Source organism: Oncorhynchus clarkii, chromosome 28 (assembly GCF_045791955.1).
Source record: "Oncorhynchus clarkii lewisi isolate Uvic-CL-2024 chromosome 28, UVic_Ocla_1.0, whole genome shotgun sequence".
NCBI classification, from domain to species: domain Eukaryota; kingdom Metazoa; phylum Chordata; class Actinopteri; order Salmoniformes; family Salmonidae; genus Oncorhynchus; species Oncorhynchus clarkii.
Genome location: NC_092174.1, coordinates 34,052,536 through 34,066,709, shown reverse-complemented (window position 1 = coordinate 34,066,709; position 14,174 = coordinate 34,052,536). Strand labels below are relative to the sequence as shown.

Below are 14,174 nucleotides of genomic sequence, written 5' to 3'. Positions count from 1 at the left end.
CGGCGTTGATTCGTGTAAAGTATATGGCAAATGCCATATGGCAATTGCCAATTGTAACACCTCAAAAATCCAACAGGGGGCGAGTGCGCTCCACCGGGGTTTTTCATATTGGAAATGTAACCCAAGTCAACATCCAAAAGAAAATTTTTGAAAAAAGGATATTTTTTTCAAAAACTTTTCACCCCTTAAAAAAGTGCTTTCTGGGCCTTTTTTCGAAATTCTTTCGATTTTTTTGTCAATTACACATGTGTAAGAGCTGTATGAATATACTTTTGTCCAATTTTTTTATCATATTTTTTTTTTTTTTTAATTACATGCGCATAAGGCATATGTTTTGTACATTTGCAATATGATTTCATAGGAAGTCAAAAGTCAAAAGTCAAAAATGTCAAAATTTGGTAAAAAACTTCACACATCCTTAAAAAAGTGCTTTCTGGACCGTTTTTCAAAATTCTTTCAATTTTTATGTCAATTACACATGTATAAGAACTTTATCAACATACTTTAGTCATACTTTATTATCCTTTTTTTTTTTTTTTTTTTTTTACTTGTGCATAAGGCATATGTTTTCTCCATTAGGAATATGATTTCATAGGAAGTCAAAAGTCAAAAGTCAAAAATGTCAAAATTTGGTAAAAAACTTCACACATCCTTAAAAAAGTGCTTTCTGGACCGTTTTTCAAAATTCTTTCAATTTTTGTGTCAATTACACATGTATAAGAACTTTATCAACATACTTTAGTCATACTTTATTATCATTTTTTTTTTTTTTTTTTTTTACTTGTGCATAAGGCATATGTTTTCTCCATTTGGAATATGATTTCATAGGAAGTCAAAAGTCAAAAGTCAAAAATGTCAAAATTTGGTAAAAAACTTCACACATCCTTAAAAAAGTGCTTTCTGGACCGTTTTTCAAAATTCTTTCAATTTTTGTGTCAATTACACATGTATAAGAACTTTATCGACATACTTTAGTCATACTTTATTATCATTATTATTATTTTTTTTTTTACTTGTGCATAAGGAATATGATTTGTCCATTTGCAATATGATTTCATAGGAAGTCAAAAGTCAAAGTCCAAAGTCAATTTTTTGGGGGGCCAAAATTGACTGAACTGATGAACTCGGGACGGCCGGGCAGTGATAGTTGTTCATTTCCATCACTCGTTGTGTTGATTTCATCATGTCCATTTGAATCATGTCCACTATAGAATCATATTGCAAATGCGCGTGCAACTGGTAACCGGGAAAAAAAAAATGATGATTTCATTATGTCCATTTGTTTATGTTTCCTTACTTTTTCAAAGTCACTGTGCATTTGCAATATGTTTCAATGGGCAGGTACCATCACGAATTTGTCATGCTCAAAATTTTTTAGATGTATTTTTTTTTGTTTCTTACTTTTTCAAAGTCACTGTGCATTTGCAATATGTTTTAATGGGCAGGTACCATCACGAATTTGTCATGCTCAAAATTCAAGCTTTACTTTGCTCAAACTATACCTTTGTCATCTTGTGATCTAAAATATGCAACTGGTTACCCAAAAAATGTGTTGATGTTTTTTTGTTTATGTTTCCTTACTTTTTCAAAGTCACTGTGCATTTGCAATATGTTTCAATGGGCAGGTACCATCACGAATTTGTCATGCTCAAAAATTTTTAGATGTATTTTTTTTTGTTTCTTACTTTTTCAAAGTCACTGTGCATTTGCAATATGTTTTAATGGGCAGGTACCATCACGAATTTGTCATGCTCAAAATTCAAGCTTTACTTTGCTCAAACTATACCTTTGTCATCTTGTGATCTAAAATATGCAACTGGTTACCCAAAAAATGTGTTGATGTTTTTTTGTTTATGTTTCCTTACTTTTTCAAAGTCACTGTGCATTTGCAATATGTTTCAATGGGCAGGTACCATCACGAATTTGTCATGCTCAAAATTTTTTAGATGTATTTTTTTTTGTTTCTTACTTTTTCAAAGTCACTGTGCATTTGCAATATGTTTTAATGGGCAGGTACCATCACGAATTTGTCATGCTCAAAATTCAAGCTTTACTTTGCTCAAACTATACCTTTGTCATCTTGTGATCTAAAATATGCAACTGGTTACCCAAAAAATGTGTTGATGTTTTTTTGTTTATGTTTCCTTACTTTTTCAAAGTCACTGTGCATTTGCAATATGTTTCAATGGGCAGGTACCATCACGAATTTGTCATGCTCAAAATTTTTTAGATGTATTTTTTTTTGTTTCTTACTTTTTCAAAGTCACTGTGCATTTGCAATATGTTTTAATGGGCAGGTACCATCACGAATTTGTCATGCTCAAAATTCAAGCTTTACTTTGCTCAAACTATACCTTTGTCATCTTGTGATCTAAAATATGCAACTGGTTACCCAAAAAATGTGTTGATGTTTTTTTGTTTATGTTTCCTTACTTTTTCAAAGTCACTGTGCATTTGCAATATGTTTCAATGGGCAGGTACCATCACGAATTTGTCATGCTCAAAATTTTTTAGATGTATTTTTTTTTGTTTCTTACTTTTTCAAAGTCACTGTGCATTTGCAATATGTTTTTTCACTATAGAATCATATTGCAAATGCACGTGCATCTGGTCACCCCCCCAAAAAAATGTTTGATTTTTTTTGTTTATGTTTCCTTACTTTTTCAAAGTCACTGTGCATTTGCAATATGTTTTTTCACTATAGAATCATATTGCAAATGCACGTGCAACTGGTCACCTAAAAATCAAAATAAAATGTTTATGTTTCCTTACTTTTTCAAAGTCACTGTGCATTTGCAATATGTTTTTTCACTATAGAATCATATTGCAAATGCACGTGCATCTGGTCACCCCCCCAAAAAAATGTTAGATTTTTTTTGTTTATGTTTCCTTACTTTTTCAAAGTCACTGTGCATTTGCAATATGTTTTTTCACTATAGAATCATATTGCAAATGCACGTGCAACTGGTCACCTAAAAATCAAAATAAAATGTTTATGTTTCCTTACTTTTTCAAAGTCACTGTGCATTTGCAATATGTTTTTTCACTATAGAATCATATTGCAAATGCACGTGCATCTGGTCACCCCCCAAAACATTTTTTAGATTTTTTTTGTTTATGTTTCCTTACTTTTTCAAAGTCACTGTGCATTTGCAATATGTTTTTTCACTATAGAATCATATTGCAAATGCGCGTGCAACTGGTAACCGGGGAAAAAAAAATGATGATTTCATTATGTCCATTTGTTTATGTTTCCTTACTTTTTCAAAGTCACTGTGCATTTGCAATATGTTTTTTCACTATAGAATCATATTGCAAATGCGCGTGCAACTGGTCACCTAAAATTTTTTTTAAAATGTTTATGTTTCCTTACTTTTTCAAAGTCACTGTGCATTTGCAATATGTTTCAATGGGCAGGTACCATCACGAATTTGTCATGCTATAAAAATCCTGCAGGAATGTGAAATTGACTGGCCCGATGAACTCGGGATGGCTTTGCAGTGATTCTGGTTCATCTCAATCGCTCGTTAGGGTAGATTTCAGAATGTCGCTTTTGGTGATGGTACCTCACTGTTTAAACATATTGCAAATGTACAAAAGTCAACTAGCAAGTCAGTGTCCATCAGTCAATTAGATGTCATTATGACACCAAACTGATACAAACTGACACCAAACCCACTTTTTCCAACTCGTTTAGTAGCCAACTATTACATACTTCAGAGCTGGCCCAAAATTCACAACGCCTTGGGTTCAAACCATAAAAAAACCATAAAACACGTAGTTACGTTCTAGCTGCGGGTCCATTTCTTATGTTATGTGTTGGCCTAGCTGAGGCGACCCCGAATCCCAAGTTTCGGCTCGATAGGTCATTTGGTGTCCGAGAAAAACCCTAATTGGTGCTGAAAATCCACTATTTTCCATGACTTGCTACGGGGTCCTTGAATGAGCTATTGGACAGAAACGTTGGGGTCTGTCTATATGGGCCGAGACGTTTGCAATGCACCTAGTCTTGCGACTCTGGGACATTTCTAAATGTCGTCATTTTCGTGATGCAAAAATGAATTGAAGTTATTTCAAATGTACGAGGCTGTTTCTCGGTCCGAGAACCTTCTAGAGCCACGTAACTCACCACGCACCATCTACGGGAGGTCTAGAACAGGTTTCTAAAGTTTCGGAACTCTAGGTCCGACGGTTCTTTTTTAGCTCCAACAAAGCTAACTATTGGAGCCAGTGTCTGTCTCTACGCACCCCAATACGTCCCTCCTTCCAAGTTGTGTTTTAGTGTGATTTTTTTTTCCTTTGAATTTTTTTGGGAAAAATGACTGATTTACAGTTCATGGGGGTTGCCTAATCACACATATGAAGTTTTGGAAAGATCAGACTTTTTTAACCCTTCGAAACAGCCCCTAAGACACCAATTATGGCACTTCCGGTTGGCACAGGAAGTTATAAATCAACACATATCCTCATTGGGGTATGCTGTTACAGAATCCTGAGTTTTAAGTCCTTACGTTAAGAATTGACTGATCTACACAGGGTTGAATGCACTATGTCTATCAAACTGCATGCAGTGTATGGGTAAACACTTTTAGGGGCATTTTAACCACTTCCGGTTGGTCCAGGAAGCTTAGAATCAACACAGGTAGACCTCATAGTGGCCTGATGGACTGGTACCGAAGACAGGTTCATACGGCATTCATAACCCACATAGGCCTCAGGTTGAAATTAGGGGTGCAGGCAATGTATTCCTATGGGGAGAGATGACACTGTAATCTGTGAGATCAAAAAACACTGTTTTACTGTTAAGGGTTAATGCCACACGGTCAAGGTTAGGCTTGTTCAGATCGGGAGGACCTTAGGAACATTCATGTGGTGCAATTTTTCTTCTCACTCTAACGGTTCTCTCACTGTCACCCAAAAGCAAATGACATTGTGGTGCAGGCTTCATTTTGGGCCTACTATTCTAATGCTCGCTGCGCCTAGACCGAGCGAGCTACGGTCAAGCGGGATATCTCGCTGAACTCGGTACGGCCTAGGGATTATGGTAATGCCATTTCCTGCTCTCTGTGTCTTTAAGCACCGCACTTTATCACTCCATCCTTCCTGTGTGTGTGTGAGGGAGCTTTTCTTTGACATCTGTTGGGATTAATGACTGATTTACAGTTCAGAAGGGTTACCTAGTCACACATATGAAGTTTTGGAGAGATGTGACTTTTTTAACCCTTCGAAACAGAGAGTGTGACCCAATTAAAGGCACTTCCGGTTGGCACAGGAAGCTATAAGTAAACACATGTCTTGATTTACATAGCCACTTACAGAATCCCGAGTTTTAAGTCTTTACGTTAAGAATTGACTGATCTACACAGGGTTGAATGCACTATGTCTATCAAACTGCAGGCAGTGTATGGGTAAACACTTTTAGGGGCATTTTAACCACTTCCGGTTGCTCCAGGAAGCTTAGATTCGACACAGGTAGATCTCATAGTGGCCTGATGGACTGGTACCGAAGACAGGTTCATACGGCATTCATAACCCATATAGGCTTCAGGTTGAATTTTGTGGTGCAGGCTATGTATTCCTATGGGGAGAGATGTCACTGTAATCTGTGAGATCAAAAAACCCTGTTTTACTGTGAAGGGTTAATGCCACACGGTCAAGGTTAGGCTTGTTCAGATCGGGAGGACCTTAGGAACATTCATGTGGTGGAATTGTGCTTCTCACCCTAACGGTTCTCTCACTGCCACCCAAAATCAAATGACATTGTGGTGCAGGCTTCATTTTGGGCCTTCTTTTTTTCAAGTTTGCTGCACTCAGAACGAGCTACGGTCAAGCGGGGCGTCTCCTTGAACTCGGCACAGTCTGGAGACTATGGTGATGCCATTTTTTGTGTTGATTTCAGAATGCCATTTTGGTGATGGTCCCTCTCCGTTTAAACATATTGCAAATGTACAAAAGTCAACTAGCAAGTCAGTGTCCATCAGTCAATTAGATGTCATTATGACACCAAATGGATATCAATTGACACCAAACCCACTTTTTCCTACTCATTTAGTAGCCAACTATCACATATGTCAGAGCAGTCCCATAATTCACAGCGCCTTCGGTTTAAAACATAATAAAAAGGTAAAACACATAGTTACGTTCTAGCTGCGGGTCCAGTTCGGACATTATGTGAAGGCCTATGTGAGGCGACCCCGAATCCCGAGTTTCGGCTCGATAGGTCATTTGGTGTCCGAGAAAAACCCTAATTGGTGCTGAAAATCCACTTTTTTCCATGCCTTGCTACGGGGTCCTTGAACGAGCTATCGGACAGGCACGTCGGAGTCCGTCTCTATGGGCCGAGCCGGTTTCAATGCACCTAGCCTTGCGTCTCTGAGACTTTTCTAAACGTCGTCATTTTTGTAATGGTCAAAATGAATTGAAGGTATTGCAAATGTACGAGGCTGTTTCTCGGTCCGAGAACCTTCTAGAACCACCTAACTCACCACGCACTATCGACATGAGGCCTAGAACAGGATTGTAAAGTTTCGGAACTCTAGGTCCGACCGTTCTTTTTTAGCTCCAACAAAGCTAACTATTGCAGCCACTGTCTGTCTCTACGCACCCCAATACGTCCCTCCATCCAAGTTGTGTTTAGTGTGATTTTTTTTTCCTTTGATTTTTTTGGGGAAAAATGACTGATTTACAGTTCATGGGGGTTCCCTAATCACACATATGAAATTTTGGAGAGATCAGACTTTTTTAACCCTTCGAAACAGCACCTGAGACACCAATTATGGCACTTCCGGTTGGCACAGGAAGCTATAAATCAACACATATCCTCATTGGGGTATGTTGTTACAGAATCCTGAGTTTTAAGTCCTTACGTTAAGAACTGACTGATTTACACAGGGTTGAATGCACTATGTCTGTCAAACTGCAGGCAGGGTATGGGTAAACACTTTTAGGGGCATTTTAACCACTTCCGGTTGGTCCAGGAAGCTCAGAATCAACACAGGTAGACCTCATAGTGGCCTGATGGACTGGTACCGAAGACAGGTTCATACGGCATTCATAACCCATATAGACTTCAGGTTGAATTTTGTGGTGCAGGCTATGTATTCCTATGGGGAGAGATGTCACTGTAATCTGTGAGATCAAAAAACCCTGTTTTACTGTGAAGGGTTAATGCCACACGGTCAAGGTTAGGCTTGTTCAGATCGGGAGGACCTTAGGAACATTCATGTGGTGTAATTTTTCTTCTCACCTAAACGGTTCTCTCACTGTCACCCAAAAGCAAATGACATTGTGGGGCAGGCTTCATTTTGGGCCTACTTTTCTAATGGCCGTTGCACTTACACCGAGCGAGCTACGGTCAAGGCGGATAGCTCGTTGAACTTAGCACAGTCTGGAGACTATGGTGATGCCATTTTTTGTGTTGATTTCAGAATGCCATTTTGGTGATGGTCCCTCTCTGTTTAAACATATTGCAAATGCACAAAAGTCAACTAGCAAGTCAGTGTCCATCAGTCAATTAGATGTCATTATGACACCAAACCCACTTTTTCCTACTCATTTAGAAGCCAACTATCACATATGTCAGAGCAGTCCCATAATTCACAGCGCCTTTAGTTTAAAACATAATAAAAAGGTAAAACACATAGTTACGTTCTAGCTGCGGGTCCAGTTCGGACATTATGTGAAGTCCTATGTGAGGCGACCCCGAATCCCGAGTTTCGGCTCGATAGGTCATTTGGCGTCCGAGAAAAACCCTAATTGGTGCTGAAAATCCACTATTTTCCATGCCTTCCTACGGGGTCCTTGAACGAGCTATCGGACAGAAACGTTGGGGTCCGTCTCTATGGGCCGAGCCGGTTTCAATGCACCTAGCCTTGCGTCTCTGAGACTTTTCTAAACGTCGTCATTTTCGTAATGGTCAAAATGAATTGAAGGTATTGCAAATGTACGAAGCTGTTTCTCGGTCCGAGAACCGTCTAGAGCCACGTAACTCACCACGCACCATCGACCGGAGGTCTAGAACAGGTTTCTAAAGTTTCGGAACTCTAGGTCTGACGGTTCTTTTTTAGCTCCAACAAAGCTAACTATTGCAGCCACTGTCTGTCTCTACGCACCCCAATACGTCCCTCCATTCAAGTTGTGTTTTAGTGTGATTTTTTTTTCCTTTGATTTTTTTGGGGAAAAATGACTGATTTACAGTTCATGGGGGTTGCCTAATCACATATATGAAGTTTTGGACAGATCTGACTTTTTTAACCCTTCGAAACAGCCCCTGAGACACCATTTAAGGCACTTCCGGTTGGCACAGGAAGCTATAATTAACCACATATCCTCATTGGGGTATGCTTTTACAGAATCCTGAGTTTTAAGTCTTTACGTTAAGAACTGAGTTATTTACGGAGGGTTTAGTATGTGTGTGTTATTTCAGAAAATCATAGAAAATCACAGAAATGTCGCAGAGCTCCGCAGCACACTTTAAAAAGATTCGTATGAACACCCTGCAACTGGATCTGTAACCGTTGAAAAAAAAAAACGCCTATTTGTGACCATCACCAAGATGTCATTGTTCCGTTTCTCTTAAATGACGATAGATAAATGGCTGTTTTTTTTTTTATTGACACCGGAGGCTCCTTGACTTTGACCTGAAGTGGAAAAATAATTTCTCTATTTCCATTTAGGACCTTTAATCCCAGAAAAACGGCCATAACTCAAAAACCGTCGAGGCCTAGACGCCATCTTGTTCGGGGCCAACTGCCCATTATGCCAAACCTACGCTCACCGAGTTTCGGCTTCGAAATATTTTCCGTTTTCGAGATAAGGCCCCGTCGTGATTCGTGATGTTTTGCCAAATTGCCATATGATTCCGTATGCCCTCTTGTGGGAAATTCCGGGACAGCGGAAAAACGGTCAAAAACTTGTTTATTTTTTAAAACGGAAACCGAATGTCCGACAAAGTTCATTTGATGACTTCCCGGTAGGTCTGGCCCTACCGCACGGCCCGACGCCGACCGCGAATTTTACAAACGATTTCGGACGTCTAGTAAGGGACCGTACATTTGCAATATGGACTTTCTCACTGATCATACACGAAATGCCGAAATGTTCCCTTATGTATGATAACGCAGGAGGGTCATAAGGAGAGAATTAGTCTCTTCCTTATTGATTCTCCTGCATTTCCTGTGGTGCTGGGCCTACCCTGGTTGGCCTATCATGGCCCCACTACTTCGTGGCAACAGAGGGCTCTCAAGGGATGGTCACGTAAGTGCTCGGGGAGGTGTGTAGGTGTTTCCATAGGTGCAACTACGGTGGAAAGTCCAAACCAGGTCTCCACCGTGCACATCCCCTCTGAATATGCCGATTTGGCTCTCGCCTTCTGTAAGACAAAGGCGACTCAACTACCAGCCCATCAACGGGGGGGGATTGTGCGATACATCTCCTGGTAGACGCAGCACTTCCCAGGAGTCACTTGTATCCTCTGTCACAGGAGGAGACGGCGGCTATGGAAACATATGTCTCCGAATTTCTGGGGCAGGGATACATTCGGCCTTCCACTTCACCTGCCTCCTCGAGTTTCTTTTTTGTGAAGAAGAAGGATGGAGGCTTACGCTGGTGTATTGACTATCGAGGTCAATTGACTATGACTATGTCATGCCGTACGGGTTGATGAATGCTCCCGCAGTCTTCGTTGACATTCTGATATACTCCGCTACACGCGCCGAGCATCTGTCCCTGGTGTGCAGGGTGCTTGGTCGACTGTTGGAGTATGACCTGTACGTCAAGGCTGAGAAATTTATGTTCTTCCAACAGTCCGACTCTTTCCTAGGGTACCCTCTTTCCGCATCAGGGGTGGAGATGGAAAATTACCTAATTTCAGTCATGCGTAATTGGCCGACTCCAACCACGGTAAAGGAGGTGCATAGGTTGTTAGGGTTTGCCAACTACTACTGGAGGTTTATCCGGGGCATTGGTCTAGTAGAGGCTCCCATTACCTCATTGCTGAAGGGGGGACCGGTGCGACTGCAGTGGTCAGCTGGGGCAGACAGGGCTTTTGGTCACCTAAAGGCTCTGTTTACCTCGGCTCCCATGCTGGCTCATCCTGATCCCTCCTTGGCATTTATAGTGGAGGTGGACGCGTCCGAGGCTGGGATAGGAGCTGTGCTGTCTCAGCGCTCGGGTACGCCACAAAAACTCCCACCCCCTGTGCTTTCTTTTCGAAGAAGCTCAGCTCGGCGGAGCGTAACTATGATGTGGGGGACCGGGAGTTGTTGGCTGTCGTCAAGGCTCTGAAGGCGTGGAGGCATTGGCTTGAGGGAGCAAAAACACCCTTTTCTCATTTGGACTGATCAACGCAATCTGGAGTACATCCGGGCGGCGAGGAGAATGAACCCTCGCCAGGCAGGGTGGGCTATGTTTTTCACCCTTTTTGTTTTCACCCTATCCTCTACATACCAGGTTCCCAGAACGCTAAGGCAGACGCACTTTGCCGGATGTATGACACAGAGGAGCAGTCCACGGATCCCACTACCATACTTCCGGCTTCTTGCCTGGTGGCACCGGTGGTGTGGGAGGTGGACGCGGACAACGAGCGGGCATTACGTACAGAGCCCGTCCAGTTGGATGTCTGTACGTTCCATCTGCTGTCCGCGACCGTTTGATCTATTGGGCCCACACGTCACCCTCCTCTGGTCATCCTGGCATTGGTCGGACAGTGCGCTGTGTTAGTGGGAAGTACTGGTGGTCTACCCTGGCTAAGGACGGGAGGGTTTATGTTTCCTCCGGCTCTGTGTGCGCCCAGTGCAAGGCACCTAGACACCTGCCCCGAGGGAAATTACAACCCCTACCCGCTCCACAACGGCCATGGTCACACCTATCAGTGAATATCTTGACGGATCTTCCTCCATCACAAGGAAACACCACGACCCTGGTCGTTGTGGATCGGTTTTCTAAGTCCTTCCGTCTCCTTCCTTTGCCCGGTCTCCCTACGGTCCTACAGACTGCGGAGGCCCTGTTCACCCACGTCTTCCGGCACTACGGAGTGCCTGAGGATATAGTTTCTGATCGGGGTCCCCAGTTCACGTTCAGGTTTTGAAGGGCATTTATGGAACGTCTGGGGGTCTCGGTCAGCCTCACCTCAGGTATTCACCCCGAGAGTAACGGGCAGGTGGAGAGAATTAACCAGGATGTGGGTAGGTATCTGCGGTCCTATTGCCAAGACTGGCCAATGGAGTGGGCGGCTTTCATCCCCTGGGTAAAGATGGCCCAGAACTCACTCCGCCACTCCTCCACTAACCTCTCTCCTTTCCAATGCGTACTAGGTTATCAGCCGGTTCTGGCACCGTGGCATCAGAGCCAGATCGAAGCACCTGCAGGGGATGAGTGGTTTCGGTGCTCGGAGGAGACAAGGGACGCTGCCCATGTGCACCTGCAACGGGCCATCAGGTGGCAGAAGGAGAGCGCCGACCGCCACCGCAGTGAGGCCCCGGTGTTCGCGCCGGGGGACCGGGTCTGGCTCTCGACCCTCCACCTGCCCTGCCAGAAGCTGGGTCCGCGGTTTGTGGGGCCATTCAACGTCCTGAGGAGACTGAACAAGGTTTGTTATAGATTACAGCCCTCCCTGATTGCCGTATTAACCCCTTGTTCGATGTGTCTTTCCTCAGGCCGGTATTATTTCGGAATCATTACTGTGATAATATTTCAAAAGCAGAATGGATAAGGAATGGATCCTGCACTTGAAGATATTTTAATACAGTCCATGTTTCTTGTCGGAGCTATGTTTATTTCCTGGTAAGTAGAAATTGTATTCAGTTTATTGTGAAATTGTTGCACAAACTCACCAAATCCTGGCTGACTTTGATAGGGTCCTTGAACACGGTCCACACCACAGCCTCGTTGCAGTTTGGAGTGGTCAGGGATCCAAGTTAACGGTAGTATTTAGTGCGGTCCACCCCTTCCAGGAGCTCATCCAATGAAAAAGCATCATGAGTAATGTTTATATACTCATCTGGAGGAAGAGAGAAATAAAACGTATACCAAAATAATATGGTACTGAAATGGAACAAGAAAAATACAAATGTTGAATTCAAAGAGAAAAATTCAACCCAAATCCTCTTCCAAACTTTATTTAGAGGAAGTAGTTCTTGATCAAATCAGAACCAGTTAAATCTCTCCTCTCACCTTTTAGTGTGATGTTGGCCAAGTAGGATGTCAGAGTATTCCAGGCTGCTGGTGAACCAGTCGCATTACCCGGCATGGCCTTTATGGAACAAGATTGACTTTATAAACAAAAACAGCAATAAAACACTGAAATGCCCAATCTACAGTGGAAAATGGATGCCATTTCTAGGAAGGTTAAACCATCCACTCGCCTTTATGAAGAAGCCAAGAACAGCGAGTCCCGTGTCGTCTGCAACGGCCGCGGTCGTATTGCCATTGAGCGAAGACTTGGCATTTACTATGTGCATCTGAAAGGTGAAGCATAACAGATGATCTATAAAAGTTATCTGAATCGATTGGAAAATTAAAATATTGGAATGATACATTTAAAAAGGTAGACTACAATCTGCCATACTTACAGCTGTTCAAAAGATGTCATTTAATGATATATATATGTTCCGATTCTTGAGGAAAGGAACGTATAAATGCCTCATGAGCTCAGTACAACAGTGGACTATTGCACCATTTATGAATTTGAGAGAGGTTACATTTCCCCATCTGTCAGATTTATAGTAAACCAAGTGGCAGGGATACAGTTTGGCTGAAGGGGAATTAATTCAGACTGGACTAAGGCTAAATGAAGACCTTGACATTGGTCCATTGCAGTGTGGTATATGTGCATCAGTATGAGAAGTGTCACCCCATGTGACATGGGCTACATTCAGAATCTTAACCCTTCTCCCGAAGTGCACGCATACACTCTTCCCTGCATGAATTTAAAAGGAATGGATTAGTGTTTGGAATATGGTGGAAATTCCTTCCAGCCATGCTTGCACAAATCCAAGAAGTGGGAGTGTGGAAGGGAGGGGGCATAATTCTGGAGAAGGTTAGAGAATCAGAACGCAGCAATGTTGTGTTGAATGAACCTTTCCATACCTCCATGGGGTAGCGCGTTCCATCCACTGTGTGCTCCGACCCAGGTACTGAGGTACCATTCCCCCAGTGGAGGTGAAACTGCAGGCTGTCATAGGCCTCAGACAGTGCCCCACCTGTAACCTGGACACCACTCTTGAGCGTCACTTTGACTGAAAGAGAGGAGGAACAATAGGAGAGGAATTGGTTATATTTCGAAAATGAAGGTTCCTGGTTTAGTACATACATTTTCCTCAAGTGGGACTTTGTGTGCATGGATTGAGAAAGCAAGGCATCCATCCATTCTCCTCACCAGTTTTGCCAGTGTTCTTGATATTCTTCATTGTATAATTGTCTCCGTATTTGGTGAAGGTGAAGGCAGTCAGGGTTTCATCGCCCACTGCTGATGCAGAGACAATGTTGATGGGAGACTGACGGGATCCATTGCAATGTTCAGTGACAATGGCGGACCAAGTGGTGTCATCTTAACGTGGAATCAATCATACCATGGTGTCAATGTACCATCGTTTTATAAGGGTCATATAATATGCTAATAAATCAATTCTATAGTCTATTATCCACTGCCATCACAATCACTTCAATTTGTGAGTAGAAATTACACTGTAATCAGTGGGTAAAATCAATACTTACCACAACAAGGATCATGGTAACACCACACTGTTACAATTGAAGAATGGAAAAAGTTATGCAGAGTCACAACATTGATAGAAGAGTCACAGTCCAACAAAATAATAGAATATTCACTTACAACCGCCTGCAGCACCGTATGTAGTGGGGACAAAGAGTGTCACAACGATAAACACAAGTCGATTCATCTGAAAGCGAGGTATAGGAAATTATGAATAGAGAGCCCACTGAGCACCGACGACGTCGGAAGAGCCATGGATGTTGAAATGTGGTTGAAATTTGGTCAGTCCGCCCTGGCCTTGATTTCAACATCCCACAAACTTAGATTTTTAGTTGACGATTTTATCTAGAGCAATTTAGTCAGGTAATTCAACTAAGGTAGATAAACAACCACATTTCATAGTCATAGCGAGTAGGGGTGTTAACCCGATGTCCTGGCTACAGATGTAGGATCTTAATTTGAC

General features: G+C 42.3%; 1 pseudogene; it reads right to left on the bottom strand.

Annotated features, from left to right (window-relative positions):
* Nucleotides 1–13,898, bottom strand: part of LOC139387283 (carbonic anhydrase 4-like) — a 17,724-nt pseudogene extending 3,826 nt beyond the window's left edge.
* Nucleotides 13,899–14,174: the final 276 nt, after the last annotated feature.